Source organism: Panthera tigris, chromosome B3 (genome assembly GCF_018350195.1).
Source record: "Panthera tigris isolate Pti1 chromosome B3, P.tigris_Pti1_mat1.1, whole genome shotgun sequence".
Classification (NCBI taxonomy): domain Eukaryota; kingdom Metazoa; phylum Chordata; class Mammalia; order Carnivora; family Felidae; genus Panthera; species Panthera tigris.
Window position 1 is genome coordinate 50,320,401 of NC_056665.1, and position 17,820 is coordinate 50,338,220.

General features: G+C 36.4%; 1 long non-coding RNA gene across 1 annotated transcript; it reads right to left on the reverse strand.

Annotated features, from left to right (window-relative positions):
• Nucleotides 1-3,376: 3,376 nt before the first annotated feature.
• LOC122239223 lies at nt 3,377-15,059 on the reverse strand. The gene is made up of 4 exons (XR_006218176.1): nt 14,977-15,059; nt 14,778-14,882; nt 14,572-14,641; nt 3,377-3,453 (listed from the first exon to the last, which is right to left on the reverse strand). It is a non-coding gene; the product is annotated as an uncharacterized LOC122239223 (long non-coding RNA).
• Nucleotides 15,060-17,820: the final 2,761 nt, after the last annotated feature.

Consider the following 17,820-nt stretch of genomic DNA (forward strand, 5'->3'; position numbering starts at 1 on the left):
GCTCACTCTGAGTAAAATTCGCTGCCATGTCCTGAGGACACTCAAGCAGCCTAGAAGGAAGCCCGCAGGACTAGTACCTAAAGTCCCCTCCCCATTGCCAGATAGGAACTGAGACTCCCTACCAACAGTCATGTGAAAAAGCCATTTTAGAAGCTGACCTTCTACCCACATTCAAGCTTTGAGAGGACTCCAGCTCCTGCTTACATGTTGAATGAAACTACTTAAGAACCCCTAAAGCACAAACACACAGCTATGCTATTCTAGAATTTTTCACCCATGAAATAATGTTCGTTAAAAAAAGGAAGAAATATACTGTTAGAATTTCCAAAGAGAAATTAGATTGACTATTCTTCAACTTGTGGATTTAAGTACACTATAGTCTCTTAAGATGTAAAAACTTTTACTCATTCAAAAGAGTACATGCACCCCTAGGTTTATAGCAGCATTATTTACAAGAGCCAAGATATGGAAGCAACCGAAGTATCCAGTGATTGACAAATGGATAAAGATGTGCTATACACACACATACAATAGGTTATTATTCAGCCATAAAATATTGAAATCTTACTGTTTGCAATGACATGATGGAGCTAAAGAGTATAATCCTAAATGAAATAAGTCAGAGAAAGACAAGTATCATATGATTTCACTTGTGGAATTTAAGAAACAAATGAGCAAAGGCAAAAAGAAACAAACCAAGATAAAGACTCCTAAGTATACAGAACAAAATGATGGTTGCCAGAGGGGAGGTAGTTGGAGGATGGGTGAAATAGGTGATGGGGATTAAGGAGTGCACTTGTCATCATGTGCACCAGCTGATGTATGGAATTGTTCAATCAGCATATTGTACACCTGAAACTAATATAACACCGTATGTTACCTATCTAGAAATAAAATACAACTTAAAAGAAAAAGATGTGGAAGCGTGGGGTTCAACAAATTCAGGAACAATGTCAGGAGAATGTCACACTTCCCTAGTCAGTATTGCTGGCTCGCTTCTCTGCGCCCACTTAGCAATTTATAAGCCTCTGTGGTGGTAGTAGCTTAGTATAAGGTATGTTAACAATTAATTTACTCTTTACCCTAAGCCTTTATGGGCTTGACTGCCAGAGACCTTGGTTCATTCATTTTTTTATCACCAATGTCCAGTTGAAAGACTCATGAAAGGTAGGTTGAGTTTAGTCAGTAGAGCAGAGCTAATGAGGCTAAGGACATGGGTTGAGTCCCTGTGTAGCCAATTAGCTTTGTTCTATTCCTTGGTCCAAATGGCACCCTTTGTTCCTACCAGCTGTCTTAAAAATGTGTACCTGAACAAACCACCTAACTACATATTCCAACAGTGTTAAGTCAGTAACATAATAATGTATCAAGTTTAATGCTCTTGCAAAGTGTTTTTACATACCTTTTTTCGTTTGATACTTACCTTTAAAAACCTGCAAGATATGATAATGGTCTTGTGATTGCCCCATACTAAAATGATAGACACTACAAAAGCCTGCATGACTTACCTGACTATATAGAACTAGTAAGTGGTGGTAACTAGAGTAGAAATGAGGCATGCAACTTCTACTTTAAAACTTGTTTCAGCAAGTAGCTGGCCAGTATTCAAACACCATAATCAATGGCAAATTTTGCTGTCTTTTAGAAATTTAATAAAGAGTGTAATTACTTAAGCAGATACTCATTTTTAGAGAGAGAGAGACAGACAGACAGAGAGACAGAGAGTGAGCAGGGGAGGAGCAAAGAAAGAAGGACAGAGAGAGAAAATTCCAAGCAGTCACCATGCTATTAGCACAGAACTGGATGTAAGGCTCAAACTCACAAACCGTGAGATCATTACCTGAGTCAAAGGCAGAACTTTTACTGACTAAGCCACCCGGCAACATAAGCAGATACTCTTTTAAAATAAGTCTACTTGGGTAACAATCATTAGACTTTGGGTAACCATCAGGAGATGCTGAATGCTGTTTGGTGTGAAGCATCTATAACTCCATTCTGTTGCTCTCTTCTCTGCATCTATAAAATTCAGGTCAGCACCATACTCAAGCAAATCATCAGATGAAGGGTTTTTGTTGTTGTTTTTTTTTTTTTAAGAGGTTCTAATTGCTAGTAAGATACAGAATTTGGACAAATCAAGTAAAATGATTTCCATTCCCTTACTCCTTCAACTTTTGCTTATTTATGGTAACTATGATTTAATGATACAACACAGCATTGAAAATCCCAGACTCTGGAAATCAGATGCCTAATTACCCAGCTTTGCCCTAGCATGAACTCTTTCTGACTTTGGTCAAGTGTCTTAAGTAAGCCTTGGTTACTTCATCTGTAAGTTTTTTAAAAAATAATTCCTATTTATACTGTTTCTGGTGAATCAAATATCAAAGTCCAAGTAATTCAGTATATACTGACATGTTGTACGTACTCAGCAATTAATAATAAATATATTATCAAAATTTGTACCAGATATCATTGTCATTATTTTCTACTATTATTAACCTGACCTCCATTCATCAGAGGACCTCCATTCCTTTTCAGAGGAATTCTTGTATTTATTAAGACTTTTAAAAAATCAAAGACCCCATCTTTCACTCCCAGCTCTGCTGCTTTCTCTGTATTGCCATATCGGTTATGTAAACTCCCGGAGCCTTAGTTTCCTGTGTTTGTATATATTATGAGTTCAGTCATTATGTTACATTTTTCCTTTTTTTAGCTTTATGGATTCTCGAATGCTTATTTCAACTTTGAGCAAAGTAAAAATTATTATTTTAATGATTTATATTTGTTTGCTAAATGTTTTATGCCCACTAGACATTTTCATATGCTTGACAACAAAGTTCATACATAATTTGATCTTGCAGAATATTAGAAGAAATGTCTCCGATAAAACATTTATATACACAGTAATAAACCGATGATTCTTATATTTTCCTTCCAAGAACAGTAATGATTTCTTTTCTTGTGAAAATTGAGTATAATTTTGAATCATATTACCTGCCAGTATTTCAGGAGTTACTTAATACATGCTAATCATTCCAAGAACAATGAAAATGACCTCAATAGGAGCTCCATGATGACTGGGTGAGAATCATTATTGCCCAGAAACTCATAGATTCAAAATTCATGAAGATATATGCTTTGTCCAACAGGTGTCTTAAAACCATTTTTGGATTAAAGTGATTTTAATTGCCCAGTTTCTGTTGTAAGCAATGATTAATGACTCATACTAATAGTGTTTTCCACCTAAATTAATAATGGTCTAGGATGCATACAAACCATAAAGTCAAGAACAGATTTCATTGAAATGGTCTAAAATACTTTCATCAAAAATATATTCACTTAGAGCATTTTATTTAATGTAATTGGACATTGTATCTTTCTTTTACATGACATTCATATTCTGCTCAGTTTCCTAGTTGTTTTTCTCCAGAGAACACATCTACACACTCTGCAGGCCTGGAACAAAAAAAAGCAAAAACAAAACCCTGATTTCTGGTTTGGAGGCAGGGAGAAAGACCCTCTGTTAACTATCATCAGAAGTGTTGGCTCTGGCTTAACTGTGAACTATATTAACTTTGTCTTTAGAGGTTTTCACTTTCCATGTCTTTGCCCTTTATTTATTCTTCAGCACTTCTTTGGTTACTTTGGCTATTCTACTGAGAAAGACTCTGTAACTAACCAAGGCTATGTTTTAAATTAATCAAGTATGTCACTTGGAGGAAGAGAAAGTTAAAGCAATGAAACCATAGTCTTTTTAGGGTAATTCAGACATCATAGCACTTAGATACAGTTGGTAATTTTGATTTATGGGGCATCTATAAAATGAAGAGCACCTATAAATTTATGTGTTTGTTTTAAAGATTAAATACCTGAAAAATATAAAGAGTTTGACAGAGTATCAGCCATTATTGTTATCATCATCATTATCATTCATTTAAGGGTGCTTGGAAGAGGAAATGCTGTACCTTTGGAAGGTGGGAGAAGAAAGTAGTATCTTACAGCATCATATAAAAATTAAAAGGGAGATCATCAAAGTTTCCCCCATGCAGATGAATTTACCAGTTTTCCAACATATACCTTGAAATAAAGTAAGCATTTTTAAATTTTTTTCATGTTTTTATTTATTTTTGAGACAGAGAGAGACAGAGCATGAGCAGGAGAGGGGCAGAGAGAGAGGGAGACACAGAATCAGAAGCAGGCTCCAGGCTCTGAGCTGTCAGCACAGAGCCTGACACGGGGCTCGAACTCGCCGACTGTGAGATCATGACCTGAGCTGAAGTCGGATGCTTAACCAACTGAGCCATCCAGGCGCCCCCAAAATAAGCATTTTCAACAATTCTGGAAAGGTATTCTGCTTAAAAAACATGGTTCTCTTAACACCTATAATTTCAACAGCCAGTAGACACTTTTTTTGGCACTAATAGATCATCCTATACTAAATTAAAAATACAGCTTCCCGTAAATACTTTCTCCCATTCTGTATGTTGCCTTTTCACCATTGATTGTTTCCTCTGATGTGAAATTTTTCAGTTTGATGTAGTTTCATTGGCCTATTTTTGCTTTTGTTGCCTGTGCTTTAAGATGTCATATCCAAGAAGTCATTGCCAAATCCAACGTCTTGAAGCTTTCCCCCCATATTTTCTTCTAGGATTTTTATAATTTTAGTCTTCACACTTAAGGCCTTTAATCCACTTTTAGTTAATTTTTGTATATGGTGTAAAGGTCCAGGTTCATTCTTTTGCACGTGGATATCTAGTTTTCCTGACACCATTTGTCGAAGACTATTGTTTCTCCACTGTGTGATCTTGGCACTGTTGTCAAAGATCATCTGACCAGATACAGGAAGTTATTTCTGAGCTCTGTATTCTATTCCATTGTTCTATAGGTCTTTATCCGATAAAAGGTTAATATTCAGAATCTGTAAGGAACTTTTAACAACTCAGCAACCCAAAACAAATAACCCAATTTAAAAATGGGCAAAGGATGTAGTGCCTGGGTGGCTCCATCGATTAAGCATCTGACTCTAAATTTAGGCTCAGGTCATGAATTCATGTTTCATGAGTTTGAGCCCCGCTTCGGGCTCTGCACTGACAGTGTGGGGCCTGCTTGGGATATATTCTTTCTCTCTCTCTCTCTCCCTCCTTCTCCCTCTCTTTCTCCCTGTCTCCACTCTTCCCCAGCTCTTTCTGTCAAATAAATAAATTTTTTAAAAAATGGGAAAAGACTTGAATACTCCAAGAATATATACAAGTGGCCAACATATAAAAATGGCAAATATATGAGACATATACAAATAGCAAGCCTATGAAAATATACTCAAGGTCACTAATCATTAGAGAAACGGAAATCACAACCACAATGAGATATCACCTCCCATTTATTAGGATGGCCACTATCCAAAAATTAAATAAAGAACAAATATGAACAAAGATATGGAGAAATCGTAACTCTTCTGCACTGTTGGTGGGAATATAAAATGGTGCAGCCACCATGCAGTTTCGTCACCAACAGTAGGGAGTTTCCTCAACAAATTAAAAATAGAATTACCATATAACCCAGCAATCCCACTTCTGGATATAAACCCAGATGAATTGAAAGCAAGATCTCAAAGAGGTATTTGTGTACCCATGTTCACTGCAGCATTATTCATAATAACCATGAGATAGAAGCAAACCAAAAGTCCATCAATGGATAAACAGATGAAGAAAACATAGTAGATACAAACAATAGATTATCATCCAACCTAAAAAAGGAAATCCTGTCACATGTCACAACACAGATAAAGCTATGGAACATTATGCTAAGTGAAATAAAGTAGTCACAAAAAGACAAATACTGTGTGATGCCACTTATATGAGGTACATAAAGTAGTCAAATTACTTTATAGAATTGTAAAGTATTAGAATGGTCATTGTCTGAGACTGGGGAAAGAAAAGTGAGAAGTCGTTCAATGGGAATAGAGTTTTAGTTTCATGAGATAAAGTTCTACGTACCTGTTAGACAATATGAATATACTTATCACTCCTGAACTATATACTTAAAAATTATTAAAAAGACATATTTTATGTTATGGGTTTTTTTTACCACAATTTTTATTTTAAAAACATTGCTATCTTTGGGGTATTATGTTGAACTACGTATTAACATTCAGAAATAATTTATCAAGTTCTTGCTTGAGATAGAGAAGAGAATGTTGGAACTGTCTCCAACTCAAGCTCCTTAAAAGAATGAATGGGGGCTGTACTTAGGTGCCTCACATTTCTCAGGCGCTTTCCATCCTCACTCTTGTCTCTCTTAGGCTTATGTCCAATGACATTCTGCTCTGACTCTTCTTCACTTCTTTTTCAGCCTACGGTCATTTTCCCTGGACTATGCCTTCTACTATAATCTGTGAGTCTGAGATCTCTAGAACTCCAGAGTTTCTGGATGGCAAACTCAATTCAAGTATTCAGAATATAATTTTTCTCTTTCTCTTGAAAGACACAAGTTGGAATCACAAATGGCCCTAATGATCTAACATGGATCTAATGATCTAATGAACCAGGTCGTGTCAATGGTTTGAGTCAGTTGAGTGTGGTAAAATTCAAAGATGTAGGGACTATAGTACACCACAAAGGATAGGGCCTGTATGAAAGGAATAGCTGCCTAATGACAGTAGCACCAAAGAAATCTGCTTGTTTTTCAAAACAGACTAGAAATCTGGAAACTTAGGCAATACTTGTGATGTTTAAAACCATCTTCATGTAAAAATGAAATGCAGTAATACCATGGGTTCTTTGCTTACTGGACATCAGCTTTTGATTCTTGCTATAAAGCTCAAAGAGATAAGAAAATCGGATCTTTTCCCAAGAGGACACATAAAAACAAGAGTAACTCCACTTTTCTTATAGAGAACCCCAAATATGGGAACTTTATTAGACCTTAGGACTTAAGATCTTTCCTTAGCCCAACATTGTTTCTGATACTTCTTGGTATCGGTGGCTTCCACAAGCTATTGTTAGTTGATAGGCTTTGATTCCAAAAGCTCCTCCCAGAGTTTCAGTGATTATACTGAAACCCTCTTTCCTTGGTCACTCAATGTCCTGAGCGTCTCTGCTTCCTCACACTATTTTCCTTCAGTTCTCCCTTATCCGGAGAAGTATATGATATCTTACAAGTTTCCACTGTCCTTACCAGTGCCATACTCTTAGACTGATAGAAGCCTTCCAATATCAGGGGCCCCTGCTTAATTCACTAAAGGCAACTATGAGCTGAATCTTAAAACTAAGGAACTAGTTCTCACAGCAAAAGTCAAAACCCACTGGGACTGCCTGGAGAAATTAGCTTTTATAATGTATCATATAGTCTCTTAACTACTCTCTAAAGAATGCTCTAATATACAAGGAGTTGGGCCACATTCCCCTCTGGCCCAGAGTGTAAGGATACTTTTTCTTTTAGTACCCAAAGCCAAGTTTCCAAAGCCATGAAAACAATCCCATTTTACCATCAGGGTTAGTCCCCATTGTGCACAGAATGCATGTATGAATCAAAACCCAGTCATGTTCATTGGTTCTCAGAAATTCTCCAAGTTAAATAAGCAAAATATACTGAGACACAGAGGTCAAAGGAAAAAAAATGAAGCTACCTATTTAAGAACAAAGGCTTTCTAGAATCTACTGATCTAAGGATAACTTTTCTTTAAGTAACTCATCACAATTGACACTGTTCATTACTATCTACATGGAACCACCAAACCAATTTCAACAAACTGGCTTGTGCCAAACAGAAAGACAAATACTTGATAGAGCAATAGAATTTAACATAATTTATGCTTCTCCTTTCCTTCGTACCGGCACCTTAATCTTTAGGTTGAGCTGTCCTCCAAGACTAGTTCAAGGGAATACCATTTAAAACTAGACAGTAACTAAATACCAAAATCAAAATCCCAGAAACAGCCAATAATGAAAAATAGTTGATAAGACATTTTCGTCCCCAAATATAAACAGCTACAAGACCCTCCTACTTTCAACTTTTGTAGGAGAAGAAATAGAAGGAAGCAATAAGATATATAAATGACTTGAGAACAGGAGAACCCAAAAACAAAGGCACTCACTTAAAAACACAGTCAGTCATTTGAGATCAGCAACTACATACTTCAGCTCACAATGACTGCAAAAAATCAATGTTCTTACAAACTAATTTTGCGAAAAAGTGAGTAGAAAAATACAGCTCCCATATGCAAATTTTCAAAAACAAAAATATCCCCCTAGAAAGTAAAAACATGACATAAAACCCCACAAAACAGATTTTAAAAAGAAGTAACCTAAAAATAAATAAAAATTTAAAAAATAAAAAAGGTAGTATTTCCAAAGAGCTACAATTTAAGATACTGATATAAGCTATGAAAGAGTAATGTAAGTTACAATTAGAAAAACCACAGGGTGCCTGGGTGGTTCAGTTGGTTAAGCATGCAACTTTGGCTCAAGTCATGATCTCACTGTTCCCAAGAGTAAGCGCAGACATTGGGCTCTGTGCTGACAGCTCAGAGCCTGGAGACTGTTTCAGATTGTGTCTCCTTCTCAGTCTCTGCCCCTCCCCTGCTTGTGCTCTGTGTCTCTCTCTCAAAAATAAACCAACATTAAAAAAATTTTTTTAAGAAAACCAATAAAGAAGGTTATAAAAGTAAGAAAAAACAGAAAAATTATTTTAGAAATGAAAGAACACAATATGCATAAACACAACTGATAATACTTTGAGAACTACAAGCAAAATGAGTAATTTTTTTTTAATTAAAAATATTTAAAATAGTAAAAGTAATTCAAGAAAAAATTACAGCTATAAAAGCTAGGCAAAGAAAATGTAACAGGCATGTAATAGAAGGATCTGAACAGGGGGGAAAAAGGAAAACTTTAAATGAAGGAAAATTTCTTCAAATTTAAAACAAAAAAAAATTGAAATGTGTTGTTTCAGAAGACACATTGCATACCTGGAAAAGTTAATCCATAAAAATCAATGCCAGCAGTGTTCTGCTAATGATTTCACATCCAGAACTAAAGACCAAGTTACTTATAAGGAAAAAAGGAAAAAAAAAACACACCTTTTTTCAGAGAACTGGAATAATCCTAAGATTTGTGGGAACTACAGAGACCCTGAAGAGCCAAAGCAACCTTGAAAAAGATAAAACTTGAGCTAACACAATCCCAGAATTCAACATTATACTACAAAGCTGTAGTAATCAAAACAGTGGGGTACAGGCACAAAAACAGACACACAGATCACCAGAACCGAGAACCCAGAAATACAGCCACACTTGCATGGTCAGTTAATCTATGACAAAGGAGGCAAGAATATACAATTGGAAAAAGTCTCTTCAACAAATTATGGGAAAACTGAAGAGCTACATGTAAAAGAATGAAATTGAACTACCTTCTTACAGTACACAGAAAATAAACTCAAAATGTGATTAAAGATCTAAATTTTAGACCTGAAATCATAAAACTCCCAGAAGAAAATACAGGTAGTAATCTTTTTGACATAAGCCATAGAAACATTTTTCTAGATATGGCTCCTGAGGCAAGGGAAACAAAAGCAAAATTAAACTATTAGCACTACACCAAAATAACAACCTTTTGCATAGCAAGGAAAACCATCAACCAAAAAACAACCTACCAAATGAGAGAAAATAATTTGTAAATGATGTATCCAATAATGGGTTGATATCCAAAATATATAAAGAACTTATACAACTCAACACACACACACACACACACACACACACACACACACACACACACACACAATAATTAAAAATGGGCAGAAGACTTGAATAGACATTTCTCCAAAGAAGACATACAGATAGCCAATAGGCTTATGAAAAGATGCTCAATATCACTAATCATCAGGGAAACGCAAATAACAATCACAATTAGACATCACCTCATTTTTCAGAAAGGCTAAAATCAAAACACAAGAAATAACAATTGTTGGCAAGGAAGTAGAAAAAAAGGAACCTTTGCACACGGTTGGTAGAAGCTGATATAGCCACTGTGGAAAACAGAGAGATCACTCAAAAATTTAAAAATAGAACATATGGTCCAGTAATTCCACCACTGGGTATTTACCCAAAGAATAGGAATATACCCTTTCAAAAAATGTATGCACCCCTATGTTTATTATGGCATTATTTATAATAGCCAAATTATGGAAGCAACCCAAGTGTCTACTGTTAGGCAAATGGATAACTAAGAGGTAGGTAAATGGAATATTACTCAGCCATAAAAAAGAATTAAATCTTGCCATTTGCAACAACATGGATGGATCTAGAGGGTACAATACTATGTGCAATAACTGAGATAAAGACAAATACCACAGGATGTCTCTCATATATGGAATTTAAGAAACAAAGAAAATAAACAAAACAAAGAAAAAAACCAGACTCTTAAATACAGAAAACAAATTGATATTTACCAGAGGGGAGGTGGGTGGGGGGAAATGGATGATGTAAGTAAAATGTATACAACTACTGAATCACTATATTGTACACCTGAAACTAGTGCAATACTGATTTTTAAAAAAAAATTTTTTTAAGGAGACAGAGAGCATGAGCAGGAGAGGAGCAGAGAGAGAGGGAGACACAGAATCTGAAGCAGGCTCCAGGCTCTAAGCTGTCAACACAGAGCCCGATGTGGGGCTCGAACTCACAAACTGTGAGATCACGACATGAGCCAAAGTCGGACACTTCAACGACTGAGCCACCCAGGCGCCTGTGTTTTTCTGATGTACAAAGTTCTTTAAACATACAAAAATCAAACAATATTCTTGTGTTCTCACCTTGAGAAGTACACTATAAACAGAACTTCAGATAATCCAAATGAATGGGGATATGGCATAAAAATTGGTCATATTGAACATCAGTTGTTAACATTTTAAAACAGAAAAATATAATGTGTCTTTTATGGAAAGGTATATGCAGCTACTTATGAAATAATCGTATCAAAGATGCTTGAACCTGAGCCTAATCAAGCCAGTAGATCAACTACTGATTTACGTAAAATATAAATCATAGAATGTGTTAAGTATGCCACAGGGATCTAATCAACAGATTCCAGAATGTGAGAACTCTGTAAAACTCCTTCTAAAACAGTTTCTTTAAGCAGTAAACTTTGAAAGAAAAAATAAAAAGCAGAAAAAATAAAGGAAGGAAATATAGATTGAAGCACATTTAAAAGACAAATAAATTCAATATTTAGATTTTATTCGGAATCTAATTAGTAGGGGAGAGAAGGAGAGAAAGAAGGAGGAAGGAAGAGGAAGAGGGGAAAGAGGAGGAAAGACAAAATCTTTGAGATAATTGAGAATTTAAACATCCAAAAGTTGATTTAATAATGTTAGAGAAGCAATGTTATGGAAGGCTATGTTAAAAGTGTTTAAATATTTTAAAGATGCATCCTGAAATATTTAAGGACGAAATGATAAAATATCTGAGATTTGCTTCAAATTAGGCTGAGGAGAAGTGGATGGGGTATAGATGAAAGACTGGTCTTGGGTTAATCATCACTGAAGCCAGTTGATAGACACATGGGAGTTCATTATAATCTTCCCACTTACTAGGTTTAAGATTTTTATATAATAAAACATAGTTAAAGTCATCTTATGCCTAATGATCAGGTTGCAAAAGAATAAGTTTATTTGGCCTGTGTGAATATGATGTGCCAATAGCTCTATACCTTTATAAATCAAAATTTAGTGTTTATTAGCACAAAGAGAAAAATATAGATCATTACCATTCCTTTCTTGCACAATCACATTTTCTTGCCTAACAGACGTGCAAATGGAAGCTGACCATAGCCCAAACTATTTCAGCCTTAAGAATGTCACAGACCACTTATAAATACTATGAGACGTGACTTTGGAGGATCCTGGTGCACTACTTAACTTCACATGAGAGATCTTGATGACAATCTCTATTATGACAACAGTACTGCAAAAGAAAAATGTACCTCCACCTTTGGGGGGAAAGTCTTGCTAAGCCTCTACCTTCACAGAGAGTATGGAAATGCAGAAATCACCTTAGCATGTGACATACACGTAGGATTGTGGATGACAACCTAACATGGCTTTAAGCTGAGCTCCCATCTCCCTTCAGTGATACTGGCCGCTGTCACAGCCTCTGAGGACCCAAAGAGCTGTAAATTTGCTTCCTGCTTGTCAAATCGTCACCTGGTGCTGACCCTGGATAAGAGTTTATTTCTCAAAGACAGTTTTAGAAAAATATGACATTTCACGTATATATGAATATGTATTTCATATATATGACGTTTCAATAATGTAAGCCAAGCCTTTAATTTAATAGATGTCTAGGTCAGGGAAGTACTCAGGCCTGTTTTATTTAGATGTGTATTTAAATACCCCAGAATAATACCTAAGCATCACTTCAGAATTTATTTTGCCTGAGTGAGATCATTGCATACCTCAGAGTGTAGAGAAATACGGGATAATACCCAGTAATTATTTGAAGAAAGATCATTTTTATCTACTTTTCATGGATACCATAGGGATAGCTCTGTAAAATAACTGTAAAAATATCGTGTGGCACTAAATATAATTCTTAGACTTAAAATACTACATCCACAGAGTGTTTAGGATTTAGGGAGACAGATCAATCCTTTTCAACTTCTCTTTTCAGCAAGGAGATGAACATCCCTGCAAAATTGTCAATTTGTTGCCAAACTCGTTTTATCAAGCTGTTTGATTTAGCTGTCCCCTGAATACATAGTTCAGTATAAAGAGGTAGATACAGTCTTTCCTGGGAGACCTCTCAGTGCTCATTCTACTCCATAAACATGTTGGTCCTTTCTGATTTTATTTCCTGCAATTGTAACCCATTTTTGATTCCCAAGCTCACATCTTTTCATCTGTCAAGACTCCAAACTATAAAAGAGCAATGGGTAAAGACTATTTCCTTCCACAACAGATGGGCCTGTTTGTGATTTGCCAAACTCCAAAAGATATGTTCTTCACTGGATCCTGCCAGAAAGGGCTAGGGTGTTGAAATAGATGCAGAAAATCCCTCTGTCCTGATACGATTGCTTAACTGTAAATTATGTTTCTGGATATAAAACCATCCGGGCTGTTTTATTTCCATTTCCATGTGTAGCACTCAATTCCCCTGACAATTTCTTAGTTATTTTAGGTTTGTGAACCGTGAACTTTAGTCATTGGCTAGGTACTCTTGTGTGGATTCACCTCTGCTAGCTGAAACATACATCAGACTTCCTTGAGCATTTTGTCCGCCCTTCAGTTCTGCCGACTCATCCTGTCATAAGCCTTTCCAAATCTACTCTTAGCAGGGCTTCTCCAATGGGTATTATTCCTATTTTTGTGGGTCTACTCTTTCCCAGAATCTGTACTCATTGCTGGTGATATAGAATACTTACCAGGACTTTACCAAATGGCAGATAGAGCTAAATCCTTTACATATTTTATCTCATATATCTATTTCCACACAGGAGGTAAATAACCTTATCATCCCCATTTCTCTTATGAGGAAACTGAAATTCAGACAAGTCACAGTATTTGCTTCAGGTCACACAGCTCTCAGAGGTTTAAACCCAGAAATGTTTGATTTAACTCAAAGCTTGATACATCCTGCAATTCCAAACTATCTTCACCAAAACAGAAAGCATTTTTTTTTTTTAATCACAAAAGTCTGGGTATAATTTGGTAAACTATAAAAACAGCAATTGAGGGTCTTCTTGCAACAGAGGTCATATAATTTAAATGTTAAAGCTTTTAAAATCCCCCAAACAATTAAGCACAAGCATGTGAGTGCATAAAAGGGGAGTATTAACCTCTATAAATGGTGGTTAACACTGAGCCTTTCTCATGGCTAATGCTCGCCCCCTGCTGGTACATCTAATTTGTGTTTCAAAAAGCATTCTCTCAATGCCAGAACCCTTCTGTAAAGTCATTAAAACATAAACTGGTGCAGCCACTCTGGGAAACAGTGTGGAGATTCCTCAAAAAATTAAAAATAGATCTACCCTATGACCCAGAATAACACTGCTAGGAATTTACCCAAGGGATACAGGAGTGCTGATGCATAGGGGCACTTGTACCCCAATGTTTATAGCAGCACTTTCAACAATAGCCAAATTATTGAAAGGGCCTAAATGTCTATCAACTGATGAATGCATAAAGAAATTGTGGTTTATATACACAATGGAATGTGGCAAGGAGAAAGAATGCAATATGGCCTTTTGTAGCACCATGGATGGAGCTGGAAAGTGTTATGCTAAGTGAAATAAGTCACACAGAGAAAGACAGACACCATATGGTTTCACTCTTATGTGGATCCTGACAAACTTAACAGAAGACCATGGAGGAGAGGAAGGAAAGAAAAAGGTTAGAGAGAGAGGCGAAGCCAAACCATAAGAGACTCTTAAAAACTGAGAACAAACTGAGGGTTGATGGGGGGTGGGAGGGAGGGGAGGGTGGGTGATGGGTACTGAGGAGGGCACCTGTTGGGATGAGCACTGGGTGTTGTATGGAAAGCAACTTGACAATAAATTTCATTTAAAAAAAAACATAACCTACCTTCTGTGTCAATTTAGAATTAGGACAGTAACAACAGCCTTCTGACTTTCATAAAGTAAGATGAAAAATCCTATGATGGAAGCAACGATACAAAAGGCTTTGTTATGACTTTTTTCAGACCGTGAAAACTTACTACCTATGATTTCTAGGCAGTCAGAATTTTGTCATGTACAAAAGATGGCAGATGAACCCTTATTAGTTATTACCTTCAGGTGGTTCTGATGAGGGCAGCAGAGATGAGAAGGCTGATATTCTAACCAAGGGAAAAATTAATTAGAGCAGAAGCTCTCCTCTGTGATTCCATTTTATGTCTGGAGAAGAAAAAAAAAAGATACTAAAAACCATGCTTCAATCCACTCCTCTCCTCTCTTTAATAATGCAGTATTCTTTTTTGCAGCCAGTTACCTGACGAATGCTGAAACACTGAAAAGGAGCAGTCAGCATCTTACAGGTTTCCTTGCGTCTTGAGGCAGATAAGTTTGCTCAAGTCTCCAATGGAACTAAGAGAATCCATCAGACACATGCTCTGCCAAAAAATTGGGATGGACTCAGAGTGTAATCAACTCACACTCAAACACACATAGACATTTGAAAGTAACACTGAAAGTCAAACCACACACTTGAAATAAACCATATTTATAGTGAAATAATGTATCAGAGTATTTGCTCAAATATCGTATTTTTAAGGAGTAATATCTAAAAAGCATTAGCTGATTAGCTTTCAATCTGTGTTTCCCATTCCATTGGTCATATAATGATCCATACATTTATTTATATGATCTCTTCATTAAAGTTGTCAGTGTAGAAAATAATATTCCTTAATCCAGCAAAATGCTTAGCATTATGAGATATAAGCTTGATGCTATTGTTTAGACAAAAAACAGGAGTGTAAGACTGTTCCTCAAGTTTGATTATAGAAACACAAGTCAAGAAGACACAAAGAGGAATAAATGAAGAATAGGAAAGGAGTTTCTAATTTCCATGCCATCTCACTTTCCCCCCAAATTCTTGACATTTTGAGGTTGAATTTATTCTGCTATAGTACTTACTTGTATAAGGAACATTATCTCATATGTTTGGAGTGAGGAGGATGCAGGGTAGGAGGTATTCAGTAACACCTATTATGTTACAGCAGTAACATTACCCATTTGTAAAACTAGTTCTTATGCTAGTCACTTGCAGACATTAACCAATTTAATACTTCCATTATTAGGGAAATGAAGGCTTACAGAGGTCACACAGTATCAAAATCAGGATTCAAATGTACTTTCTAAACTTGCTTTTAACACTTGTGTGCCATTTCCCTGATCCCAGTGATAAAAACATCCCCATGTTCATTTATGTATTCATCCTTCATTATGAAGAGATTAAAGGCAGGTTTTCTCAGACTGCAGCAACTCTTAGCTAACAGGTCAATTTATGGAGGACAAATGATTCAGAGGGGAAGGCTTCCAGAGTAAACTTGTTGGGGGGCGGGGGGAGGGTGGCAGAATAGCACCAAAGCACCCAAGGACACATGGCCAGGTGTTGGGTAAGTGGGCAGGACTTGGCAAAGACTAGTATCCCTCTGCTGAGCCATGCTCCTTTGTCTGGAGTGCCCCAGAATGCTCCAGGACATTGTTTAGTGGCTGTTGGCTGCAACAAAACCTCAGGGGTAAAGCAAAGGGAAGCACAGAAGATCTGGGGGCAGTCAGAAAGCAGGCATTCACTCAATTGTGGAATTTTGCTCATCCATATATTTAGGCAAAGAATGCATACATACATACACACACACACTTTTGAGCTTTTTTATAATTTTGTAATTTACCCATCTCTAAGGATAATTTAAAATAAATGCATCATTTCCTTTGCTTGCTATAGAATATACAAAACTAGAGTAGATCACTTATATATGGAAACTAATCAAGTGGACCTCATAGAAACAGAGAATGGTAGTTGTTGGGGGTTAGGGGTCAGGAAAATGGGGAAATATTGGTCAAAAGTATCAACTTCCAACTAGAGTAAGTTCAGGTGACTAACTACTTCATTTTATATTGAAAGTGAGAGTAGATCTTAAACACTATCACCACACAAACACACAAATGCATACAAAATCACACACAAAATCATAATTATATGAGAAGAGGAAAGTATCAACTAACCTTATTGTGGTAATAAGGTTTTCATAATATATATGTGTATCAAATCATGTTGTGTAACTTAAACTTATATACGTTATGTGTAAGCAATAGGTCACTAAAGCCAGTAAGACACTGAAAACACCAACAAAAACTCCGGAGATGTGCGACGAAGGAAAACAACTTAGTATGTGCAGAGTTGGGAAGAGGATGAGTAGTTGGCTGCACACAAGTTGAGAGTGTGTATTTGCCATTAGGATTAGTTAAAATGGATATGAAAGTGTTGACTATTAAAATGGTAAGATTAGACAAATTATGCCCCACCACCCCAAAATAATTTACTTTGGAATCCAAGTTGTATAGGTGGCTAATTACGATTGAGGTAGCAAATGGAGTCGTTTCCAAACCACATCTTTACTTCACACTGAATGGAAACATGCTCATGGTAATCTCAAGTCAAAGTTTTATTTTTGTCACAGTTTATTCTTACATCCAGGGAATAGCTCTGCGGGCTTCTCTTATTTAGAAAGGTTTTTTGTTGTTGTTGTTTTGTTTTGTTTTTTTAAGTGTGCACTAGTAGACTAAGAAAGTCAAACTTTAACCAAGGGAGGATATGAACACTCTGGTGCCATTCGTGTGATCCTGTAAAACCCAACTACCGTTTACAGGGAAGAGGTATAATGTGAGGGGCTCCACACATGGTAGTCTACTAGAGCATCCCATACAGATCTTGCAAACACTCAATAAGGTAGTTTTTACCCCATTACACAGATAAGGAAACTAAAACTTACAAGGGTTACTTATTTGCCTGACAAGAAAATGGCAGGGTAGGGTTCTCCACCCAGATCTGATTCTACTCAAAAGCAAATGGCCCTGTAATAACTGCATGAAATGGGTGAAAATGATACAACTATTTAGGATAGTTCATCTCCTTAGTGCCTGCAATTAGCCAGAGTAAGGGAGTGACCTCAATGTTCTCTGTAAATAGAAGCTATAAAAAGGTTTAAAAAAGGGGAGGGGGGTGGGGAGGCTTTTGCAGGCAGTTTTAAATGTTGCCTCCTAGCTACCTCACTACATTAAAATGTCTTAATTTTTCCTTCTGTAATGTGATCTTTCAAGATCTGCTTTTTCT